Here is a 13,487-nt window from a genome sequence, read left to right on the forward strand (position 1 = left end):
TTAACTAATTTATTGAAAGACACTGATTTACAGTCTGGTAATGTTAAATACAGAAATCTCTCAATGTCTACATTGGTTCTACATGTATACATGCAATATGCAATTTTCACAATAATGTTCCCATTTGTAAGAAAGGCCAAAAATATTTTCTATTTCTACACCTTCATTTTCAAAAATGGTAAGCATATACATTAAAAATTCCTGAGCATCTTGTTGGATATTTTGTGTAAATTGTGTAGAACCAGAACACACATCCAAAAGACTACTAACATCTGAAACAGATTGTATTTTACTTCTATCTGTTGTCAATTTTTCATAAACAGAATGCAACAGAGAACAAAATCTTTTTTGCCGATTCTGCATAATTTGTTCTTGCAAACCTTCAAGATAAAAAACAACATTGACCACTACATTAGCATAGCAGTTGACACCAGAACTATTTTCAAACTGATAACCAACAATCTCTCCAACAGTGTCCAATTTCTTTTTACCTGAAATCACAACATTATCTTGTTCTTTTCCCTTCTTGACACCTTCAGAACAGATATTCTCTAACCTTCTTTTTCGACCAACCACACACTTTTCAAATACAGGATATTGACCTAAATTTGGAGCATACACCCTTCTTAACCTATTATACCCTTTTACACAGTTTGCATCTGCAGTAACCTTTGTCTCATCAAAATCAATCAAAAACAAACCAGATAATGTTCTGACTCACGACAAATCAACATATGCCATACCCTCTTTAAATACGGTAGATCCAATGTTTACCAATGCACTGTCTACACTTAATCCTTGAGATTTTTGAATAGTCACTGCATATGCCAGAGAAAATGGAAATTGTTTCCTACGGACATATAAATCTTTAACAAGCAAAAAACGAACTGAACAGCGACCAATTTCTTTAACTTCATCAATCTGATCAAATTTAATTTTTAAAAATTCAATTCCTTCTTTTTTCTGATAATTCACAAAATCCACCACTTTACCCATTTCACCATTAACTAAACCTTTCTCTACATCCAAATTACGCCTTAAAATTACCCGACAGTTTACACACGCATATAGTGTCTTTTCTAAACCAGCAGTTTTAGATATTTTTTTTTCTAAACAATCCAGTTTTGATCTCAACTTTCCCGTCAAAATAATAGTGATTCCTTCATGCAGCATTTTATCGATGGCTTCCATTTTTACAATTTCTTCATTTTCCAGTTTTAATAATTCTACGTTGAAGATTGAACACTCACGCAGTGTTGGCATTAAGCAAATCACCGACTTATTTTTAGCAATTTCCACGTACACTTTTGCAGGAACTGCATTTTCATTTGGAAAGACATTGCAAAGTAATCAGCTCTCCAAAGCTTCTTTCCCTTGTTTTGAAAGAATTCCAATTCTTATATCTTGAAGAATACTTCCATATTCAGCATCATTTGCCTGTCACATATTTGTTGTCAGTTCTTTGTATTCAAAATTACTCCAAATGTTCACAATACCAACACTGCCAAGAGACTTTCTGGTATCTTCATGGGCAAGTGTTTTAAATACTGGTTGTCCTTTTACCGGAGTCAGTTGCAGTAGATCTCCAAAAACTATGACGTGTTTTCCTCCAAATAACACGTCATACTCTGTTTTAAGAATTTGCTGCATTCTTAAATGCACAAAGGCAAGCATCAAGTTTGAGACCATGCTCACCTCATCAATAATGAGAAGTTTCATTTTCTTCAGGACTCTTGAAACTTCTCAACAAGCTTCTCTAGATAGCTTGTGGTATTCCAATTTGTTCTCATGCTCTACTGGCAGCATTAGTAAACGATGTAAAGAAATTCCTTTAATGTTATGAGCTGCCAACCCAGTTGGAGCAGTGACAACACAAGACAAATGTGACTCAGTTGTTTTCTGCAGATAACTTGTAATTACTTTAATTAAGAAACTTTTTCCTGTTCCAGCTTGACCACTCACATACATTCGGATAGGTTGAAATGATGTACATGAGCACCCTCTCTTTTCATGAAGTAATCCATGGTCAATCTGCTCTTTCACTTGCTGATATATTTGTTTCTGTTCAACATTTAGTTGCTCTTCCAAGTTTCCTAACTGTATTACATCTTCTTGAGCTTGATACATTGCTGTTTCCACCTCATTCATTGCAATCGCTGCTTCATTTTCAACAATTGGTTGTCCTAGTGGATCTTGACTCAGTGCAGCAGAACTTTGACTGTCTTGAGAACTGTCTCTAGCAATCTCAACTGCAATTATAGCTTCTTGATCAATTTCATCATTCAACATTTTGACATAATTTGCGAAAGCACTGCATTGTATGATATATATTAACAAGCATTAAATGAATCTTCATAGCTGGGAAAATCTCCAAGTAATTCCAGTTCTGATCGCCATAGTTTGAACATTTGCAAAAGGATTAAATAGTAAAATTCCCTTTTTTCAGCAGTGTCGCAACTCAGTTTCCTGTGATTAATTAAATTTCCTTTCCTTTGTTTCACCAGACATCCTTCGGAACCAATCACTCCATATTTTCCATCGTTGATGTTCTCTGTAGTATTCCGTTTAAAAGTGTAGTTTTGCAGCACTTCATTGAGAGACATGTTCTCAAGATGATGACTTCTATTTGGATAGTATGTGTCCAACATATTCGTTTTCAAAATATCTGTACTTTCTGGGTCATTTTCTGCTAAATATTCAATTTCTTGAACAGATCTCAGTACCCGATTTCTCATTCCTGCAAGACCTAGACTCACCCAAATGATTCTTCTACTTTTGGAATATAGAATTGCAGATGATAACCGATCTGAACATTCATATGCTCCAATTTCACGATGCGATAACATCTTCAAACTGAAACTGTATAATTTCTTACTTAGAGTCTTCTCGTGAGAAATCTCTTCCCACATTTCTTTCAATTCAGTCTTTTCTGATTTAGTAATGTAAGACGTTACATATCGAGCAACAGCAATGGAATTGTCCGCAACATACTGAATATCCATGTTAGCGTTCCACGTGGATAAAATAACTGGATTGTAGTCATTTATGTATTTTGATTCTTCGCTTCTTCTTAAGTTGTAGGTGTTTTTCGGAGACTTTCTTATGATGGTATGTCGTATTGCTGACATAAAACTGTTCACTCTTCCTTTGGATAATACAGGACGTGGAAATTCAAAACAACATTTGGTATAGAACTTATCCTTTGACTTGTACTTTCGTCGACAGTATTTTCCACACCTGTGGCTTTGAAATCGTAAGACTTGTTGTTTTAAGTTTTTGTCCTCTCTGCTATTTGAAAGAGCACATGTAGCATAATCTTCAATGAAAGACAAAACAGTTTAATCTGAATCTGTTCCAAATTTGGGGGCGTCCTTGACCCATAACAACATATGTATGTGAGAAGCACCTCTTGCTTGAAACTCCTTTCTCCAAAAGAAATCCACAACGTCTCCAAGAGGAGGATTATTTTTATTGCAGATGAAAGACATCATAGCTTCAAATCTATGATTGAAATATCTGCATACATTGACAGGATCCAAAGAGCACAATTCTCCAGGTGTCTTGTATTCAATATTTTTTATATTGGAATTTGCCTCTCGAAGAAATGCAAGTAAATCATCCCAAGCATACTCAGCACAGCTTAGTGTAACGAACCATGTAGGAGTTCCCAAGTTCCGTAGCATACATTTCAGTTCTCCATGTCGACGGTACCAATATTCATTAGTCCCACTCTGACATGCCATCAGATTAATCAACTGAGATTCTAAATGATCATCTCTCTGATGCACTTTATCCATAAAATCCTTTGCGGTTCTATTTTGAAGATGCATTCCAGTTTTTAAAATGTGATTTACTGCATATGAAAGTCCAGACAAGTCACTTTCAAACAGAAGATGAAACATATAAGGGATACATTGTCGAAATCTTGGATCTTCTGCATATAATCTTGTTGTCCGATATTCAGATGCAGGAATCTGCACAGGACGTTCATCATATCGTCCACCTTTTCCTGTCGGAAACAACTGCGGGAAACAACGAGCTTCCAAGCTCTCTTCCCATACACTCATGGGACTTCCTGTTGCTTTTTTCAGTTGAAACAACTCAATCGTATTCCCCATCACCTCTTTGGAATGAAGTGGATGTACACTGTAATGTTCATAAATCTCTTCACATCTGGACATGTCCACTTTTTCAATTTGTCCACTTAATGTTTCAGTATCTTCTGCGAAACCTATTTCTTCTTCTCCAACAAACACATTTCTATAGTACTCATTATTTTTTAACAGATACAATGACGCCTTTTGCACTTTTCTAACATCCACTAACTCTTGCCAGATTTTCTTATTCTTAGTAGGAACACCATTAACTAAAATGACTAGTGGCTCATTTTCTGCATGGTCTACACCAATAGTTTCAATATTTTTCCTAAAATCTAACGGTAAATACACAACTCTTCCTTTCAATCCCCTTTGCAAGTCTGATGGAGGTAATTTACTTGTTTTGGGCTCCATACGAACAATAGCCTGAAACGGGTGAAGACATTGTATGACAATAGACTCATACCTATTTAAATCTATCAGCTCTGGAGGAATAGCAACCAACTCTAGATTATTATGAACAGCTCTAACAGGCATTTTATTCTCATCTAATTTGTTATAACAATATTTGCAAATACGCTGCTCACATCCCAAATCAAAACAATCCTCTACCAGTAAATAAGTTGCAAATTCCATCCACTTATCATTATCTTCTATTTCACTTTTTAAATACAGATTGACACCCCTAGTCTGATTTTTTTAGTGACTTTGCCGATAACAAATACAAGAAACATTTGGTCTTTCACCTGAAATTACCTTAAACTTTGTGATTTCATCCTCAAATTTTTCTGTAATTATGAGTTGTACATTGTCTTCAACATTTTGTTCTACTAATGTGTCAGTTTCTTCACTCTCTTGCTGAGGACCAAAGTAACAAAACTCAATATCATCACAGACCTGCTTCACATCTGATACTGACCCACGCAAAAGAGCACTGTTCAACTCACTTAACTTTAGTGCTGGACTTTTCGCATAATACAATCTTCTCACTAACTTCCGCATTTGAGTATGATGTACTGCCAGCATCCTGAAATGGTGAAAAACACTTTGACACACTTTCCTAGAAAGACAAGCCAGAGAATGACCTTGCAAACCAGTATGTTTTCTCACTCTGCAAGGGTCTGGTCCTAATCTTTTGTTTTACACTTTTTTTAGTATAGGTTCATAAAAAATGACATAATTTTTCAATAGATTCCTCTCGTACACTGCAAACACTACTGCAATCCCAAGTGTACACATGGTTTTTAGCACATCTCCCTAAAACTTCATCAGCTATCACTTCTTCTGCATTTCTTTCAACCATTTTCTCTTTCTCAATTGGACAACCGTCGCTAACCTTATAACCTCTACCACTGGTGTCAACTGCATACAATAATTTTTCGCTCAGTGAATAACTCTTTTCATTAAAAAAAAGGCTCTGAACTGGAACTGTGTTTCCATTCTCCCAAAAAAACATCACAATTTTTTTTTTTATTAATAACTCTTTTCCTCCTACTTTTGGCCTTCATTACATGTATTGGTTTATCTAGTGATCGAATTCTGTTTAACACTAAAATAAACAGTTTCCTTTTTACTTCAAAAGCCTTTTCCACAATGTTTTCAATATGCTTCTTCTTTTTACAAAATAAAGCTCTCCTTTTATATTTCTTCACATCTTTCAGCAAATTATGCACTACTCTCTTGTAAAATATTGTTTTGCGTAATTCCTTATACTGATTTTGCCTTCTTTTACCATACTTTATCTCCTTTGACTGACCATTTGTTTTTTTACTTTTCCTCTTATCTTGAATTTTTTTCGTACTTGAAAAATTCTCAGTAGTTCCAGCATTATCTACATTCTGATTGCTCCTACAAACATTTTTAATAAATTGCTTCGTGATCTTACCAGAAGATGTTTTCGTTTTAGACACATTATCTTGTACATTCAATACTTGTGTTTGATGTTTCTTCAAATAATCCTCCTGTCTCTGTTCTTTTCTTTTTCTTTTTTTTTCTGGCATGATTTCTCTATTTTAACGTTGAAAAACAGTATCTGTAAAAAAGAATCACAAATAAATGTATATTAATAACTTTCAAATTTACACTATTCCATTTCTGTGCAAACAGATTTTATATCAAAACTGACTAAGAAACTATAGCCCTGAACCACAAGTGTGACAATGGTTAAAACACTACATACATAGTGCATACTACTTTGAAGCAGTTTATGCCCTAAAGCCTACTTCACTAAAAGACTACATGCTAACTGACTGAATGATTACAGTACTATAAGGAGACACACTGGGTGAGAAACAGGGTGTTTGCTAGAAGTGTATGAATACTAACTGGGGAATTGAAGGTGTGAAAGACAACTGTGTAGGTGATTAGAGGACTGCATGCATACTGGATAGGCATTTGAAGCAGTCCATGTGCTAAGGCCTGGCTCACTGCATGAGTACTTGGGTACTGACTGAATGATTAGAGTACAGCAAGGAGAGCGCCTGGGTGAATTTATAAGTGGTAGGCTTTTGGCGCAGGGAATGGATTAGTACTTGGTACTGAATGGGTCACTAGAGGAGTGCAAAGGGAGTGACAGAATGTTTGCTAGTCTGTATGGCTACTGACTAGGGAATTGAAGATGTGAAAGACAAGTGTCTAGGTGGTTAGAAGACAGCATGCATAGTGGATAGGGATTTGAAGCAGTCCATGTGCTAAGGCCTGGCTCAGTGCATGAATACTTAGGCACTGACTGAATGATTAGAGTACTGCAAAGAAAGTGTCTTGGTGAATTTATAAGTGTTTGGGTTTTGGCACAGTGAATTTATTAGTACATGGTGCTGAATGGGTCACTAGAGGACTGCAAAGGGAGTGACAGGGTGTTTCCTGGAAGTGTATGGATACTGACTAGGGAATTGAAGGTGTGAAAAACAACTGTGAAGGTGGTTAGAGGACTGCATGCATAGTGAATAGGCGTTTGAAGCAGTCTATGTGATAAGGCATGGCTCACTGCATGAGTACTTGGGTACTAACTGAATGATTAGAGTACAGCAAGGAGAGTGCTTGGGTGAATTTATAAGTGGTAGGCTTTTGGTGCAGGGAATGGATTAGTACTTGGTAATGAATGGGTCACTAGAGGAGTACAAAGGGAGTGACGGGATGTTTGCTGGGCTGTATGGATACTGACTAGGGAATTGAAGGTGTGAAAAACAACTGTGTAGGTGGTAAGAGGACTGCATACATAGTGGATAGGTGTTTGAAGCAGTCCATGTGCTAAGGCCTGGCTCACTGCATGAGTACTTGGGTACTGACTGAATGATTAGAGTACAGCAAGGAGAGTGCCTGGGTGAATTTATAAGTGGTTGCCTTTTGGCACAGTGAATGAATTAGTACTTGGTACTGAATGGGTCACTAGAGGAGTGCAAAGGGAGTGACAGGGTGTTTCCTGGAAGTGTATGGATACTGACTAGGGAATTGAAGGTGTGAAAGACAAGTGTATAGTATATGTTAGAAGACTGCATGCATACTGCATAGACATTTGAAGCAGTCTATGTGGTAATGTATGGTTAACAACATAAGTACTTAGAAACTGACTAAATCATCAGACTACTGCTAGGACAGTGCCTGGGTAAAACTTTTAAATTTCAGTTCTGGCACAGTGAAGAGAATAGTACATGGTACTGCACCTTAGTGTCAAACCCTGACTCATTTTATCAATGCATAAGCAAAGACTAGCTTCTAATGCTACTAAAACTTGACAACATGACCGGTTTTAAAAGAGTTATCTGTCAGAAAATACACAATCTTACCCAATCCTTCTCTCACAGTGGTTCCCAAATGCACACACACTCACAGTGTGATTCTAGACAAGCACCACTATCCCTAGGAGTTTACCAAAACCCATTCACTACAGTGGAAGTGGTAAGGAAACTGCACACAATCTACATATTTCAGGACTGCACTTTAGTGTCAATGCCTGACTCATTTAATCAAAGCATAAGCCATAACTGTCTTCTAATGCTACTAAAACTTGACAACATGACAGGTTTTAAAACAGTTATCTGTCAGCAAATACACGATGTTACCAAATGCTTCTCTCACAGTGTTTCCCAAATGCACACAGACTCACAGTGTGATTCTAGGCAAGCACCACTATCCCTAGGAGTTTACCAAAACTCATTCACTACAGTAGAAGTGGTAAGGGAAGTGCACAAAATCTACACATTTCAGGACTGCACTTTTGTGTCAAAGCCTGACTCATTTAATCAAAGCATAAGCAAAAACTGCTTTCTAATGCTACTAAAATTTGACAACAAGACAGGTTTTAAAACAATTATCTGTCAGCAAATACACAATGTTACCAAATGCTTCTCTCACAGTGGTTCCCAAATGCACACAGACTCACAGTGTGATTCTAGACAACAACCACTATACCTAGGAGTTTACCAAAAATCATTCACTACTATGGAAGTGATAAGGGAACTGCACACAATCTACATATTTTAGGACTGCACTATTGTGTCAAAGCCTGACTCATTTAATCAAAGCATAAGCAAAAACTGGCTTCTAATGCTACTAAAACTTGACAACAAGACAGGTTTTAAAACAGTTATCTGTCAGCAAATACACGATGTTACCAAATACTTCTCTCACAATGGTTCCCAAATGCACACAGACTCACAGTGTGATTCTAGACAAGCAACACTATCCCTAGCAGCTTACCAAAACTCATTCACTACTGTGCAAGGGGTAAGGAGACTACATACAATCAACATATTAAAGTACAGCACATTAGTGTCAAAGCATGACTTATTTTATCAATGTATAACCAAAGACTGGCTTCTAATGCTACTAAAACTTGACAACATGACAGGTTTTAAAACAGTTATCTGTCAGCAAATACACAATGTTACCAAATGCTTCTATCACAGTGGTTCCCAAATGCACACAGACTCACTGTGTGATTCTAGACAACAACCACTATCCCTAGGAGTTTACCAAAACCCATTCACTACAGTGGAAGTGGTAAGGAAACTGCACACAATCTACATATTTCAGGACTGCACTTTAGTGTCAATGCCTGACTCATTTAATCAAAGCATAAGCCATAACTGTCTTCTAATGCTACTAAAACTTGACAACATGACAGGTTTTAAAACAGTTATCTGTCAGCAAATACACGATGTTACCAAATGCTTCTCTCACAGTTGTTCCCAAATGCACACAGACTCACAGTGTGATTCTAGGCAAGCACCACTATCCCTAGGAGTTTACCAAAACTCATTCACTACAGTAGAAGTGGTAAGGGAAGTGCACAAAATCTACACATTTCAGGACTGCACTTTTGTGTCAAAGCCTGACTCATTTAATCAAAGCATAAGCAAAAACTGCTTTCTAATGCTACTAAAATTTGACAACAAGACAGGTTTTAAAACAATTATCTGTCAGCAAATACACGATGTTACCAAATGCTTCTCTCACAGTGGTTCCCAAATGCACACAGACTCACAGTGTGATTCTAGACAACAACCACTATACCTAGGAGTTTACCAAAAATCATTCACTACTATGGAAGTGATAAGGGAACTGCACACAATCTACATATTTTAGGACTGCACTATTGTGTCAAAGCCTGACTCATTTAATCAAAGCATAAGCAAAAACTGGCTTCTAATGCTACTAAAACTTGACAACAAGACAGGTTTTAAAACAGTTATCTGTCAGCAAATACACGATGTTACCAAATACTTCTCTCACAATGGTTCCCAAATGCACACAGACTCACAGTGTGATTCTAGACAAGCAACACTATCCCTAGCAGCTTACCAAAACTCATTCACTACTGTGCAAGGGGTAAGGAGACTACATACAATCTACATATTAAAGTACAGCACATTAGTGTCAAAGCATGACTTATTTTATCAATGTATAACCAAAGACTGGCTTCTAATGCTACTAAAACTTGACAACATGACAGGTTTTAAAACAGTTATCTGTCAGCAAATACACAATGTTACCAAATGCTTCTCTCACAGTGGTTCCCAAATGCACACAGACTCACTGTGTGATTCTAGACAACAACCACTATCCCTAGGAGTTTACCAAAACTCATTCACTACAGTGGAAGTGGTAAGGGAGCTGCACACAAACTACATATTTCAGGACTGCACTTTTGTGTCAATGCTTGACTCATTTAATCAAAGCATAAGCAATGACTGGCTTCTAATGCTACTAAAACTTGACAACACGACAGGTTTTAAAACAGTTATCTGTCAGCAAATACACAATGTTACCAAATGCTTCTCTCACAGTGGTTCCCAAATGCACACAGACTCACAGTGTGATTCTAGACAACAACCACTATACCTAGGAGTTTACCAAAAATCATTCACTACTGTGGAAGTGATAAGGGAACTGCACACAATCTACATATTTCAGGACTGCACTATTGTGTCAAAGCCTGACTCATTTAAGCAAAGCATAAGCAACACTGGCTTCTAATGCTCCTAAAACTTGACAACAAGACAGGTTTTAAAACAGTTATCTGTCAGCAAATACACGATCTTACCAAATGCTTCTCTCACAGTGGTTCACAAATGCACACAGACTCATAGTGTGATTCTAGACAAGCAACACTATCCCTAGCAGCTTACCAAAACTCATTCACTACTGTCCAAGGGGTAAGGAGACTACACACAATCTACATATTAAAGTACAGCACGTTAGTGTCAAAGCATGACTTATTTTATCAATGCATAACCAAAGACTGGCTTCTAATGCTACTAAAACTTGACAACATGACAGGTTTTAAAACAGTTATCTGTCAGCAAATACACGATGTTATCAAATGCTTCTCTCACAGTGGTTCCCAAATGCATACAGACTCACTGTGTGATTCTAGACAACAACCACTATCCCTAGGAGTTTACCAAAACTCATTCACTACTGTGGAAGTGGTAAGGGAACTGCACACAATATACATATTTCAGGACTGCACTTTTGTGTCAAACCCTGACTCATTTTATCAATACATAACCAAAGACTGGCTTCTAATGCTACTAAAACTTGACAACATGACAGGTTTTAAAACAGTTATCTGTCAGCAAATACACGATGTTACCAAATGCTTCTCTCACAGTGGTTCCCAAATGCACACAGACTCACTGTGTGATTCTAGACAACAACCACTATCCCTAGGAGTTTACCAAAACTCATTCACTACTGTGAAAGTGGTAAGGGAACTGTACACAATGTACATATTTCAGGACTGCACTTTTGTGTCAAAGCCTAACTCATTTAATCAACGCATAAGCAAAGACTGGCTTCTAATGCTACTAAAACTTCACAGCATGACAATTTTTAAAACAGTTACCTGTCAGCAAATACACGATGTTACCAAATGCTTCTCTCACAATGGTTCCCAAATGCACACAGACTCACAGAGTGATTCTAGACAAACAACACTATCCCTTGCAACCATGCCAAAACACATTTCTTCATCTAGAAGGAATACTACATTTTAGTTTAGAAACATAACTCATTTCACAAATTCATAAACAATGACTGGTTTCTAATTCTACCAAAATATAAAAACAGCACAGTTATCTGTCTACAAACACATGAAAAACACAAATGCTTATCACAGAAGGGTTTCTATATGCACACACACTGTCAATAAGATTGTAGAGAAAAAAAGTACTCCCTACACTTTAGCAGGAGAAATACATTAGTCTGATTAAAATAAAAATAGTCCACATACATCCCCTCACAATTAAATAACTCACCTTTCAAGTTGTTTTGTAGATTAAGAAGTATAAAAGTCACACACCAGATATCAGTCACACACCAGATTTTCTTATACAGAATCTCTGCACTGTGCACCTGTCAGCAGAACCAAAGAATGGCAAAGTTTCCCTCTCATTTTCCACACATATACATGTAAACATCAAATCACATTCCTTCCCATATAAATTCAAAAGCAAACACACATTTCTATTGGTTAAACATTTCAACCCTTTCCAAATGACATAAATTTGAACCCTTCCCCCAAGCTGCCTTCTGCCTGTTACCATAGCAACAGGTCATGGAACACTGTACTGAGCACACAGGTCACAAGTTCAGCACACAATGTTGCTAATCAAGACAGCAAGTGTGCTTGACTTTCCAACATATCAGCTTATCATATATAATGTTCCTTACAATCAGTTTTTGTTAACCAATAAGAATCATGCGTTTAAAAAACAGAAACATGCACCCTACCTTTCAGTGTAGAAGGCTGTCAAACAACCAATGATTTCTTGTCTTTTTTCAAAACTGCATCTTAGCCACCATTTTAGAAACATCTTACTTTCCAAACTGCCATTTCATTTACAGAGACCATCCGAGTGCATCCAGACCTCCTTTCAAGATGCTTAGAGTGTGGCTTGTGGGACACAGCTATATTTTCTGGAGCCAAAGGTATGCAGAAAACAAAGGCATTCACAAAGACCTAGGTTTTTCAAATGTAGACATTAAATGGATTGGACAGAGAGGGTTAAAGTGGCACCAATTGATGCCATTGGTGAAATCCTTCGTGCAAATTCAACACCCTGACCTCATAATAGTGCACTTTGGTGGCAATGACCTAGGTACTTTGACTGGGGTAGGTCTGGAAATGCTTATGAAGGACACCTTTGCAGAACTGATTTCACTTTTCCCCAAACCTGCCTTTGTGTATTCTAACATATGCCAAAGGCAGAAATGGAACTGGTCCGATCATTTTTGTCCACAAATGGAGAAAGCTAGGAAACATGTGAATAAATCTGTTTCTGCTTTTCTCCGAGACTATAGAATGGGGTCCATTTACAATAACAATCTGCGCTTTCATATGCAAGAGATGTATAGGAGAGATGGAGTACACTTTACTGATGAAGGAAACAGAGTCTTCCTCAACAGCTTTAGACTCTGTATAGGTACTTACTTATAAGTACCAAAAACTCTCAATGAACACAACGGCACTTTTTAGAGCCACTCAAGAACAAAACACTTAAGCTTGATCTTTATCTCCCAACAATTTCAATTTTTTTTTCCTTGGATCCGCGCACCCAACGCGAGAGAATCCGTGCAACCAACGCGATAGGATGCGTGCACCGTACGCGCATTTTGCCGTTTTTTTTTTTTTTTAAAGGGTGCCCCAGGGGGTCCTTCTGGGACCCCCTAAGAACCTCTAGAGGGTCAGAGTATTTCCACTCTTATTCCCCTTGCTTCTTCAGCCTCGCTTCTACTGAGGCAGAAAATGGCCGCCAACAGTTCCTGGTTTTGAATGTAGACAGACATTCGACAGCCAATTAGCATTCCGCATGCGATCGGGAAGGTGCGCGCTCGGTTCGGGGAGGGTGCGCTTACGGTGTGGGTAGGGTCCGCGGATCCTCCCCG

Source organism: Triturus cristatus, chromosome 6 (genome assembly GCF_964204655.1).
Source record: "Triturus cristatus chromosome 6, aTriCri1.1, whole genome shotgun sequence".
Lineage (NCBI taxonomy): Eukaryota > Metazoa > Chordata > Amphibia > Caudata > Salamandridae > Triturus > Triturus cristatus.